The sequence below is a fragment of the Bombus huntii genome, chromosome 8, assembly GCF_024542735.1.
Source record: "Bombus huntii isolate Logan2020A chromosome 8, iyBomHunt1.1, whole genome shotgun sequence".
Classification (NCBI taxonomy): domain Eukaryota; kingdom Metazoa; phylum Arthropoda; class Insecta; order Hymenoptera; family Apidae; genus Bombus; species Bombus huntii.
Window position 1 is genome coordinate 6789586 of NC_066245.1, and position 14275 is coordinate 6803860.

A 14275-nucleotide genomic window follows, 5' to 3' on the forward strand; every position below is an offset into this window, starting at 1 on the left:
CTTGTGGACGTTATACATACTCTGCTCGCTGGAGCGCATTATACCGTACTCTTCGACTAACCAGCGAAAATATTTCGCTCGAGAAAATTATCGAGGTAAAGCAAAAAGCTCTCGAGCAATCGTGGATTCTGCGTTTAAAACGAGATATAGAAAGTTTCGTGACTTCTAGTTGCTATATTCCGACGGTCCATTTATAACGCGGATTTCTCGCTGCTATATCGAAAGATATTTCGGGAATCGTCGGGGAACAAATTAATTGCGTTCACGAAATTGACGTGAAACGTGTCGCGTCGCGTTGCACACGACAACGACATCGATGTAGTACTTTATTAAAGCCTTAATCCAATGAGAAGCGGTGTACCAAATTCGCTTACTCGTGCATTATTAAAGGCGTCGGTTTCTACTATAGCTGCTGCATAAACTAACGTTTCCGCTTGATTAAAACTTGCATCGCTTTATATTCATCGTTCTTTGATCAACTATTAAAGACAAACACCGTAGCACAGAAACTTTTTGTCGCGGTTTCCCCCAAGGGATCGAAACTCGCTTCTCTCGCTGCACCGAATTCATTCATCGCTCCTCCATTTACCATCTTTTTGCGACAAGCGTCGAGAACGTGTATTTTCTTTTTTTTTTTTTTTTTATCGGATGCTTCGACTCGAAAGAGTCGCGTTTGAATTCTCGATTCGTTCGACCATATTCTTATATTTTGACTTTTCGTGTCGAACGTTCCTCTCGCATGACTCGCTTGCATTCGATACACTTTCTTGCCTGACACCAACCAATAGAGATAAAAGAGAAAGAAAAACAAAAGGGTCGTTAGGTCGGTTGGCACGACCATACAGGCTACACTAACTAGCCTGCTTATTATCGCGTATGAGACGGGCAACATCGGCCGTAGAACAGTGCTAGCTTCGCGACGAGGGTGGTAGAGTAGAGTGGCGGGTTATAGAACAGTAGGGACGCCAGGATGACATTAACAAATGACTGCATGGCTGAGCTTCTGCCGTCCATTCCCCTTCCGTCACCTCTGCCTGCACACCCAGTAACCCTTCTGGCTGGTTCTCTCTTTCCCTCTCTCTCTCTCTCTCTTTCTCTCTCTAGGTTCAACCCCTGCGACCAGGCCTCCGCAGCTTAACCGAGGCGGGACCGCGTATTCGCGAAATCTGGGCAAACTTTCGTCATAAATAAAGGGTAAACAACGCCGCCTATCCCCCACCTGAAACCGTGACTCCAGTCTCGTAAGTCACTCTGCCTCGCTCCTTGCATCGGTTCGCCTTTCTAACTTCTTCCTTTCAGCCGCGATACCATTCGACGAACTTTCATGGCACTCCAAAGAGACTCGAAAGGTGGAAGTTCGATGTCGTTTCTAGATATCGTTTAATTGATACGATTTTCACAATACTCCGTTCAGTGTCGTGTACCTTTTTCTCGTCTTTTTACTCTGTAAGTCTCTTAGGTTTATAAGATCTACAAATGTTTTCTATACTTGATTAATAACCTGATTAAAAGTTCTACGTATCTGCGAAGCATGGTAAAAGTGCTTCGATGGCAGAGGGTCAACGTACGATCGTTAAGAACAAATATACGGATCGATGATTTTGCTCCTACGAATTATCTGTTATTTCCTTCCATTTTTTTTTCTCGAGGATAATGATCATCCTCCGGTATTGTTGTTTCGTAGGAGATTGACGAGAATCCAGAGGCATTTGTCGCGACTACGCGACCGTGCTAGATTTTTCCAGGGGTCCACTTAAGGAACGAAAACAAGGGTCGCTCCTGATGAGTATGACAGATGGGTTAGGGAGTAACAGGAGCACGCCGCGTGAGAATGCTTGGCGAAGTCGTTTAATCGTGGCATCCCCATTGCTCTGGAAATCCCTCGGAATCATCGGGTTGTAAAGGAATAATGGAAGAAACAAAGAAAAATCGGTACTTGGATACTGGAAGAAAAAAGTATCCGAGAATAGAAGAAGCCTGAACGGTGATGCTTATCTCGTCGCCGTGTCGCGTCGGTCGGGATAATGATTCGATGTTCAACAGGGTTGACGAGACAATTCTCGTTCTAGGAATGGCGGAGAGGACGGTATATATCGTGGAGGACGGTGTAGGTGAATGAAAAAGCACGGGAAACTGTAGCTCGCGCAGGGTGGCGGCCAGAAAAAGCCGACTTTCGAGTCTGTTACGTTGTGTCGCGTCACTTTGGCGGATTAATTCCTGGCCGTCAGACAAATAAACTCGGTCTCAATGCTCCGGGATCTTCCATCTACATTGAGGAGTCTATGCAGATTAATTGAAGTGTAGTAGTCGAGGCAGCGTCGTAATCATGCCGGGCAAAGGGGATGACGAGGATGAATTTGAAGAAAAAGAGGGGCTTGCCGGAGATTAATTGAAACGCTCTTGCCCGAGACGACGTGGCGATCATTGCGGAAACGATGTTACTCCTCTCGTCGAACTCGGCATCTTCTTCTCTCATTGTCGGTGTCCGACTTTGACCGATCACGCGAGTTATTAAGAATATAATTCCCTCGCGATTTAAATAGGAAGCAAGAGACTCGATACTGTCAATTTTCTACTTCGAGCAACCTCCTATTAACCCGAGTGGCTATTGTCTTCTAATTTCGATCGTTGTTTCTTGTTTTATCAGTAGAGTGAAAGATAAAAAAGGTATATAATACTTTGTTTGATTTGGCTGTCGGTCAGAGACTGGAGAGCGTGCTCGAATCAGAAAACGAAAACAGGTGGAAATTGACGTTGCACAATTAAGATCGATTGTTCGATCAGCGTCCACAACGGTACAAACGTAATTTTGTTGTCGACGTTTCTCATCCGCCGTTGACGGTCGATCGCGTTCATTTTCTTGAGTGCTCGAGTTCGTTCGAATCGGTTGAAAACTCGTCCGGGTCGCATTATCGGAGAGCCATGGGCCCGGGATACGACTACAGAAAGACGAGGTAATCTGGAAATGGAAGTCTCGAAATATAATAAATATCTTCACAGTAGAGTATTCCGATCATTTCACGACGATGGAACGTAGAATTATGGCTTGTTCACGCTGTATTCTCGATTGTGGGCGAGAGAAAGTTTTATTAGCTGTATATTACCAACTTTGGGTTCGTTGCTTCGTAGAATTTCATGTTCTCACGATTCACCAACGATCTTAATTAATCCCTGAACTGTAAATCTTTCAGCGATACTCGACCGGGCATTTATAATTTAACACTAGAACCAGTGACCTGTGTACATGTACCTAACTATATTAATACAGCAATGATCATATAATTAAAACAATATGGAGTTAAATAAAGAGTTGTAATACGTGATACGTAACTGTGTCAAAAGTAGTGCATATTTGTAGCACTTTTAAAAATGGAAAATCCGTAATCTAGGTCGAGTATGTTATCCTTTTGTCCTCGTTTATACCGCTTAATGTCTAATTCGATAACACGAAAACTAAGATATATTAATAATCGCGGGGACTCGAACTTTCGAAGGATCAACTTTTGCCCCATCCCCTGGAGAGTGACATCGCACCTGCGATCCCTCGAAATTTTTCCCGGGTAATGCTTTTACCGTGTCGAAGGGCCAGAGGGGTTGGAAAACAGGTTGAAGACGCGGATGAGCGGTGTTCGGTTACACGTGCGACGTTTATCGGAGCGGATAGCGGACGCGGAAACGCGTTCCTCACGTTTCAAAAAACGTGCTGCATTTTTTCCGCGCGTCCGTGCTCTAAGCAATTTTTTCGCTATTAATTTCACCGTTCCCTTGGTGGACGCTTGGTATGCGGTTACGAGACGGCTATGAAATCAAGGATGGACGCGGACCAAGAGGAAAGAGAACGTGTTCGCCGCGTTTTGCGGTCCCCGCCACTATTGTGCGACTGTCTGGTACTTCTGACAGCAGGCCTTTCAAATTCATAATGCTTTTCCAATAGTCGCCGAATGACATGCCATACGAGTACCTACGGTTTCTCTCCTTACCCTACCTCGTCATTCGTTCGCTTTCCTTTCTGCTATACCAATGACATTTACGGCCCAAGCAAATGCATGCCGCTTTTCGAAAGGGACGACAAATTAGACGGTAATTTGCACCTTTTCGATCCTACTTGCGGTTGAATGCTAGAGAAGCTCGCAGGATTCCCAAATGAATATAGCATATTCCTGGTTGATAGTAGGATTTTCTCTTCTCGAATACTCTGCCCATATATCTATATATATATCGAATCGTTCGCGCCGAAACGACGAGTATTTATATTGAAATACCGTAAATTCCTTTGTTACCTCTCGCAGAGGGTTCAGTATCGAAGTTCAGATTTATTAATTCGTAGCCGCCATCCCCTCTCGCCTTTTTCCACTCTTGCCTGTTTCGCATAAAAATTTCGCCGAGATTTATGAAGCCTGGGTAGGCACAAATTGCCCCCGGGGATCGAGGAATGTTCCTCTGATAGAAGGATCCTCGTTTCGAGGGAAGTCCCTATTTGTGTGGGTCGTAGGTCGAAACCCTAAGAACGACGATCCTGCGGTGAAAAATGAGGCTTCGTGTGGCCGCTGCTTGCCAGATCACTAGCTCCAACGACCGACGAGCTTTTTCCTTTTCCTTCCTTTCTCTCTCTCGTTCTCTCTCTCTCTCTCTCTCTCTCTCGTCCCATTACGATCTTTGTACTTCAGTCGTATCGTCGCGATCGCCACGCCTGTTTATCGATGAAAAGTAACTTCGTCGCAGGGAAATATTTGTCGAGCAAATGCTGACCGAGTCGACGTTGTTTGTTCGAGTCGACGACAAATACAGTTCATAATCGGTTCTTCGCAATGACGCGGTTAATTTCAGTTAAAACAGAAAACACGCGAAACAATTCGTAGGATCGAGTCGTTCGGTTGAGGATTCCATTCTAATGGAACGACTCGTGATCGAAGATAACCACGTACGTACTTCTTATCCTTTCCGCCAATTAAGCTCTCCATCTTGTCGATGAATCTCTCCAGTTATCGGATTGGCTATCGACTAATGCCGCTTTTTGTTTCTTTCCATCCTACAATTTACCATTTATCGGAGGTAATTAATTAACAAGAACCGCGGGAAACGATCGATTCGCGAAGGAAAGATAGATTGTAACAAACGTCGAAAGATGGAGAATCGAGTGGAAAGTTTATGCTTTCGAAAATAATTCTTTAATCCGGTAAAGTTTTTGTCGAGCTTCGACAGCGGTCGAGAAACGAAGGAAAAGTACTGAAAGGTTGTGTCATGAGAATAGTGGCGACGATTGTAGGAAAAGCTGCCGGGATTAATGTACGACGAGGAGATGGGTTTATAGCGATATCACTGGCGATTAATTAGCAGAGTGAACCCGACTTGATTCGCAAGGGAAGACCGTGTCCATTTTTCCTTTTTTTCTTCGGCCGCTCTTCGGCTTCGCTTTGCCATCTGTTGCGACTAAGGGTCGATTGGGCGACGTTATACGTACTCAACTTTTTCTGCGATATTGCGATCGATGACACGACTGAAAGGAAAAAGAGGTAAGAGGTGAGTGCAGGTGACAAGAGAGGCAGAGATGGAAAAGGATAAGAGAGAAAGGGAGACAGATAAAGGAAGAAAGAGATGCTTTCACGGCGAAAACAGAAGAGAAATAAGAGCTGAGAAGTAACCGGGTGAATTCAACGTACCATGTGATATCCGATCATACTGATTCAGTGTTTCCATCAGGATGGAACTAGGAAGAAGGTTATCGCGATGATAAAGTTCGCGAGGGGTCAGGAGAATTTCTAGCTACTTGTCCTCCGACCGTTTTACTTCGAGGAAGATGGTGGAAAAAATATTCCGCACGGTGGAACGAAAATTTCGAAAAACGACGCTCGGTGGAAGTCGTTGATTTATGCCGACGGGAATCTTAGAGGAGTAGCAGGTCGGTGCATATGTTCATCCTTAAAATTATGGGATCCTTGGCAAACTACCTGCTTTTTAAAAAGAATCCTTTAATAACCCGGAACGCGAAACGCGTTTTCTCGTCGGTTTTACTTTCAAATTGTACGTACACGATACGTTCCGTGTTAAATGGCGAATTATCAACGCCATGGTAATAACTCGGTGGTTCTAACGAACCATGTATGTCACCGGGAGCAGGAAATCGACAACGGTGTTTCACGATTCAATCAAAGGCTGAACGTTTACCCTCGTGCTCTAATGTGGTGTTCAACTTTGACGCGTTCAATTTCGGAAATCTTGCTGTTTGACTTTGATATCCGCTTTATGTCGGTCATTGATCTTTCGTGAAAACTGTACCACGGTATAACATTTTCCGAGAATCAACTTCGCCCCGACAATCGATGAGCTGTGCGTGTGGCAAGCTACTAGAACAATAGCAAAGAACCACACGATACACACGTGAGGGTGAAACGATTGAAGTGGACGACGCGCAATATAAACGGCAAAGAAAGTTGAACGTTCGTTTCCCGTGCATTGAAAAGGAGGCCACAACCAAGTTCCAGATCGAAAATGAGATTATCTAGACGGAGAAGCGGGTACGGTACTCGCGAGCTCAACAGTTACGTTTACCTGGATAGAAGCGGATCCACTCGCGCAGCGCGTACGTTCTGGTTAAAACTGATTTTAATTAGAAAGCCTGCGGGGGGCATTTTAGTGCGTTTTTACCTTCCATTTTAAACTGGTTGGCTGGAAAATGCATTTCGCGTCATTAAATGCGCAGCGGCGCCGTCGCTTTCGCTTTTAGCGAAAGCTGCGCGGCATACGAGTAGAAAGCATTTCGTCCCTCGTATCTGGCCAGGCCGCGTATCTGCTTTCTCATTTTTACATTATCGTCTACCAACCTACGCCAACGTTTTTTCTTCGTCATCCGAGCTTCGCACGCTTTTCCACGGACGACGAGGTCAAGCTTGAAGAAAAGGTAGTTTCGTTGTAACACCGTAAATGAATATTTTTCCCGTCGTATCTTTATCGTTTGTTTCCTTTATTCTTTCCTATTTTATTTCTTTGCACTGCCAACGTCTATGAGAAGAAATAGTAAATAAAAAGCCGATAACGAACCAACATTCGGCCAACGTAATACACGTTCAGTAAGGTAGGATTATCTGACTCGAACGTCTAGCTCCAACGTCTTAATATTCAATTTTGAAGTTTGCACAGAACAACCAAGCTTGTACGTTATGGCACACTATTAAGTCTTTGATATAACGAGCGAACGAGAGAGCATGGTGCGTTTCATGTTCGGCGAGAGGAAATACGAAAAACGAGAAAATTATTCAAACCCTATGATATATAGTTTATTTGGTAGCGAGAAGGTATGAATAAACGACAGAAAGGTTCATTCCCACGCATAAAATAATTACGATAATTATAATTGAAAGCAAAGACGTTATTTCAAGAAACGTTCTTCTCTTTGATAAGTGGAAGTTAGGTTTTCAAGACAGATCTCTTAGAAATTGATCGAACTTGGTGAACTGTAAGGAAAATTACTTAACTCGACTAAGATATCTTACCTCGCGTGAAATTTCGCCATTCTCTTTTATTACTGTGTCGTGGAATGAACGGGATCGAATAGGCGATTGGTATATCGGTGATATATCGCATGGTGTATCAATGGTACTCGTTCGTTCTCGGGACCGTCGCTGTTCGACTTTTACTAGTGAATCAGCCGAGAATATAGGTTTTCCTTGATGTCACTCGTCCTCGCTGAATGCTCGTAAAACGAAAGGGTTACATCAGCTTCGACGAAACCACCTATACACCTTCGATATCACCGTAAACTGGTTTTCCACAGGCCGCAGCCCGTGGCGATGTATCGGAATCAAGGTATTACGACGTGCAGCTGCGCCCCTGTCCTTTCATCGTCTCCTGCAAATCTCGCCCGTTCGTTTCTCTTCCTACGTGTTTTTCCCTCTGCGAAAGGAATTCGTAATAACTCGTCGAATAGTTTGGAAAACTGGGTCAACCTTTACGCGGAATCGCGCTGGCGAACTTCGTACAATAGGCGAGCGTAAAACTTACAAGTAAATACCTCGTACAGACGGAACGAGCGTGCTTTTTCTTTCAAGAAAGAATTTAATTTCCGTTCCGGCCACAGGGGTGAAGGTCCGCGTCGATGCATGGATTACGTTTACCTTCGTAATGAAACCGTTATACAAAATGGAAAATAATCGGTAAATTAGAGGGAAATAATATTTAATGGAATGAGACGAGAAACAGAAGGCCAAGACACGATAATTTTGATAACTCAAGTTTGAAAATTCGGTACCTTGTTAATTAATCACATGTTACGAGTATCGTAACATTTTTATTAAGTTCGGTTATAGCGCTCTATTTGAAAAATATCTGTATGAAAAACATCGATCCTCTTGATACAAGATGATAACGATCTCTCGGGAAAAATATTGGTTTTGAGATATTGGTTGTCAGATTTGAAATATTACGTCGCTAGCTTTCTCTGCGTCCAGCTTGTCCTATATTAGTTTTCCTTTTATATTAAAATCCATCCTTTTAACGAAACTAAATCAGATAAAAATCAACAAACTTCTGTTTGTCGTATTTTTCTCCTCTAATATTCATACAGATACTAGTTCCGGTGGAAAACAATTTTTATCCAATAAGGAATGTAACGAGTCGATTAGGGACTCGGCAATTTCGAACGAAATTCGATTCACCGTTAATGGTGAATAACGTTTACCTCTTGAAATATAGTTATAACGAAATCGTTATGGTAGGGTGGCGCGTATCAGCGTCGTTCGACAGAGGGATATCGTGATACTTGAAGCTGTTTCGGCTCGTAAAATCATGTTCGCGTAATTCCTGGAGGCATGTCGCGCTCGTTTGAGGTCAAGCCCTTAAGCTCGCCGCGGCTTAAATCGTTTTACAAGGCGAGAGGGGTGAACTACGTTAAGGAGAGATTGCGAGCGGCAACGAGACCGCTGTGTGCACTCGTTTCGCCAGCAATCTTCCGAGCTTTATCGTTATTATCCATAAACGGTATTAACGAAATTATACGAAAACGTTCGGACGTTTTGAACATTTCCCGTTCTAAGGTAATTTTCTTTTCATCGGGAAACCGAGTGACCGAAAGGGAAAGAAAAATCGTGCTCGATCCAAGTGTCGCTCGATTTAAATCAACACTGAGGCGGAATATTTTTTACGAGTTTTACAAAAGTTCAAAACGGTAGGAAAAGAGAGAAAACAAGTTAAGAAACGGACACTCGCCGAGAAATTTCTACGGTTTATCTTGACCCGTTCTCTGAGTCACATTTAAGGCTGTGCACGATTCGTGTTGAATATTCTTCGTTCTTAGGCCGTGTCGTACTTTCCAGGAACGCGGGAATAAAAGTAGGGCATAACTCACAAGCTGAACACCGCCGCTTCAAAGCGATCGTACTTTTGCTCGAATATCATTGTTTTCAACTACCGGATGATAGTTGCGCCCGACAAATTTCTCCCGTTTTGTTCTCTTCCTTCTCTTTCTGTCGTTCGCAGCGTTCTATCCGCAAAATTGTTCCGTTATAAATGAATTTCCATTGACCGTTGCTGTTTATCAGTCGTGGAACATGGTAGAGCCACGATCGGAGAAGCTTCTCATTTAAAAGTTCCACGCGACCGAGGAATCTCGCAACGAGTCCCATTGTAAACCGAGCGAACGCGACGTCTCGGAAATACCTTCGTTGGAAACGATTCCGTTTGATCGTCGTCGCGCATTTCCTCCAGTTCTTACAAATCGAAGTTGCCTGTCTGTGCAAGACTAAACAAACAAAAGGGGGAGGATGAATTTATTCCGCGTTTAATAATCTTCGTTGTGGATAATATTGGATAATAACGCGTTAGCATTATTACACAGCGAATCGTCTCGACTCGCGTCCATTATAAAGCACGTACGCACCCGGGGCTGGTTGACAAAGAGAGTCGTCGTACAATCAGTCTCTGAAGCGACGTTCCACGCGGATAGCCGGTCGCTTTGTATATACTCATAATTGATTTCTAGTCACGTGCCGGAAAAACACGGTCTCGCGGCCCTTCGACCGATCGCGTATTCTTGCAAAAGCAATTTCATCGCTCTTCCCCTCGAAACGACCATGATTCGCGAATTGCCTTCCGTCCCCCGCTTTATTTATTTTATTGTTCGCCAGCCTTCCGCGTACACAATGATGCTCCGACTGCTAGCCTATTTCCGATCGGCTTTGTACGATGGTCAGTTGCAAATATCATTGACAAATCCGGTTCGCGCGATGTGGCGCGGCGCCTCACCGTCTCCCAGATCCGAATTCGTTGTGTTTTTTCACGTATCCGTTCGTTTCGTCTCGTTGTCACGTATAGCCGGAGTCAGAGATATTTTGTTTTTCCTATTTTATTCAAATTCACGGGTTCCCATATGTTTCGTTCCATTTTCTTTTTCTCTTTAAGCATATGTTGATCATTCGTGAATAAATTATCTCTGATTTTTGTACAGACTCCGGGTGCAAATATATCTGAGTTCTATTTATAAGCGAGTAGTAGGTCGTTTGAGAAGTTCATGGCGTATTTGACATTTCATATACGTTTCATGAAAATGGAGAAAATACGATAAAAGAAAATAGGTACTATTAGAGCGGATTCTTTCATGATTATTTAATTACAGTTATTTTATGTTACATGCTATTTTTACGATTTATAATATAACGAGGAACGTGTTTGCGGTATAAAATCCTGAAAATGTCTTACAGTTCTCTTGCATTTGATCGATATCCGGGATATCGGTAAGGATCGATCGTTTTCTTCATGTTCTATCGTTTACCGCGATACACATAGGTTTTGACATTCCACGCGGTAGCTGTCACATGCTCGCTACACTATCAAGTTCTCTGCTCCTAGTTGAACAGAGAAATATGCGGAATTGATTAATTATTTAATTCCGTTCGCAGAACGTGGTATACTCGTACTATCATCGATTTCGATTTTTATAAAGCTCTTTTTATTACGAGATATTAAACGCTTTAAGGATTTGAAGGATTTCGTTGTGGATTAGCAGCTTCTTGAAAAAGATTCCTGAAACTACCATATAAAAAAGTCATCAAAGAGAAAAAGAAAAATGCATACATTATTTAATTATTTAATAAAATATAACAATGTTCTCTCGTATAATCGATATTTCCACTTCGACTCTCATTTAAGAAAAGTAGATGGAATAGATAATGAGAATTCCAACGAAATAATAAATGCTTCCAGTAATTTGAATAATTGACAAGCCTCGTTCACGATTCCCTGGAAGGATCGTAACTTCTATTCGACAGTAGAATTTCGAGTACGAATACCGTCGTTAATAAGACGACTTTAATTCAACGGAAGCTTTTCGTCCAGCCCTCTCAATAATTTAATTTGTCCGTATGCAGGCTGGTGTCGTATGCCAGGTAATAATGCAATTTGTTAACCGCGGCAATTTGTTGAGCCCGCAGACAACGGTTAGGGACGCTTGGATAGACCTTTTAGCGAAAGGTATGCACCTTGAACGTTAAGACACCTCCTCCGCAGTCAGCGAAGTGTTCTCGCTCCAGGTATAATACCATTCGTATTTACCTATTCGCCATCGTCCTCGTCGCAGTCAGCATCTTAGGGCCGCAAACGCGTCGACGGTGGCCCGGGCAATAATAAGAAATTGATAGTAAAGGAGGCATAATTCCGAGTATACCGGCACTCGACCTCATGAATTTTTCATGAATTCCAAGGCTGTATATATGCAAATCGGACTATTTTCACGATTCGGAATGCTTTAAACGGTTTAAATATACGACTGGGAATAGAACGTAACACGGTTTGCCTCTCGAGGCCATTAAGTTTTCACTTAACCCTGGCTTTCTTCCCATTATCTTGTGTCACAACGCCACCAAATTACGCGTCCCATTGTCTCGTCCTATGGCTTTTTTTTCGTTCGACCGTGACCATCATGCAACTTTTCAGATAATTGTGCTACGAAGTATTCTCGGTTACGCTACACCTTGAAATAGCTGTACACTGACATTCGTACGTATTAGGATACCTTCTAGTGTATATGTAAGACTCGATATGATTATCGCCAAAGAATCGACGAATCGATGACGATTTTGCATTTATGCAAAGTAACGATGGGAAAATTCATAAAAGCTAACTGTGAGAATTGAATCGTTCGGAAGCCACATTGATCGACTCCATAAATTGTTACAGGGAAGTAATACCGTCACGATTATTGTTATTAGTTTATGTTAAGAATAACTCTTTTAATAGTTTCCTAATTATCTCTAATATTAACCTCGCTCTCTGTCAGTATACCGATATTTATGAACAGTGGTGTACGTTTCATAATATCGTTTCACTCAAGAACGAACGTTCGATCTATAGTTACTCGATTTTGAAGCCAATATGTGTGTTGTATATATGTGTAGCTATATCCGAGAGATCATCGAGCAGCACGTTTGAAATTCGTGTCGGATTGCAGTTTCGTGAGCCTGGTAACGCTAGACGAATTCTGTCAGGATGGAACATCGGCAACAGGATATCCTGCTGCCTATGCTTGGTCTTCCATCATGTCGGAATTTAACGAAAGTTTACGTATCGTGAACAACGAAAAAGACTAGAATCGGTTGGTGTAGTTCACTTTGCGCGCGCCACTACGATGTTAACGGCCCCATAAGGATACGCGTAAACCATGGAACGCGTAGCCGGCTGACGTGCATACACCTTAAACGTTAACGACTTCATAAGGATATAGGAGATGCGAAGAAACTGTCTGCGTTTTATTGGCAGTAAAATCGGCGGGTGAAAAACGAACGAAAGGGAACTTTTAATAAATAGATCGCAGAAACGTAGTTATCGACGTACCCGACAACGAGCTTCTCTTTCCGTCTCGAATATTACAACCGAAAGATAGCGCCGTCTCATAGTCTGCAGCTGACTTCGTAATTTACTGGAGAAGTAATTTGTTTAATTAAAGAACCTCTATAAAAGAGGAAAAACTGTGTGATAAAACTGATGGCGAAAAGAAAGACGAAACTTGTCGAAGGTTGACAAGCTGTATACGAGAAATAATTTAGTCAAGTTGAAGGAGAGGACAGGGGCGTAATTAGAGTAGAAATCGTAAAGTTCCTTGCGGTTCACGGTACCACGTCGCGTTACGAGTTTGCGAATTTTATTTCTCTCCGAATACCACGCTGCTACGAGACGATCGTGCGCGGCTGAATAGCATGATCAAGCGTGTCCGGTATATTCGGCTCACGTGGTATTGATTAAAGGGCCCTCTTTGAACTCTTTCACCCGGTTCTTCTCTTCTTCGATCCATCGTCAGAATTCTCGAAAACCTTTTTACTACCCGTTCCTTGTGTATTGCGAAATCTGCGGTTTCGAAGGTAACAGTTTGGAAGGCAGCATGCATAGCCGAAACGTAGCATCGGTTATTTGGCCCTGCAAATAGCGGTACAGATTTAAACGTTCCCTCTGACGTAAAATCGTGATCGCGTGCAGTACCTACGTAAGATTACCGTAATTTTCGGATTTTCTGTTCCGTCCAGAGGTTTTCGAGTATTCACCACCTAACAGACGATCCTTCTCGAGAGCATGTTACCTGGAAGATTCGAACCGCAGCTTCTTATCTTCGAATCGCACGAAAAATTCGATGCCCGAGAAACAGACGATGGCTTGAATTAATAAAAAATCCGATCGTTCCCAGTACGCGCCTTGGACGTAATAAAAGATCCGTTGGATAAATAAAACGACCCGGAGAAGAACACGCGGTAACTTCGAGATAGTCTGGTGCAGATCGATCGAAATACTTTAGCGGAGGAACGTTCGCCCGCGGCGAGCCAAACCCCTTCCCACTCTTTCCATACTAACTGGAGGATCCATAAACGCAGCGATCTTCTGAAGGTATTGTGCAAACCGAGAAATCTGGCCGGATAGAGGGTGGGGTTTTAGAAGGGGTGGCCCGGTCGCCGGTTAAAGACGGCACCGATTAGGGTAAGCGATCCCAGAGGATTTCTAAACTACCTTCATCGATACGACCTTCCAATCTTGTTCACAAATTGACATTAAAACTTCTTCGAATGCCGGAACGCGTCTGTTTTCAGAACATCTTGCTATTGTCGCGATATACGACCCGATCCTAATTTTTCATCCCTCATCTCCAACTAGATCGGCTCGTGTACTTTGCGTGGATTAGAACGTCTATCCGATTTTTTGAGATATTTACCCTCCGATTTGCATAGCGATCTGGTCTCGTTCGCCGATTCCATTAAAAAGTCTCCGTTACGTACCTACCGTGTCCACTAGGCGGGAAATTTAT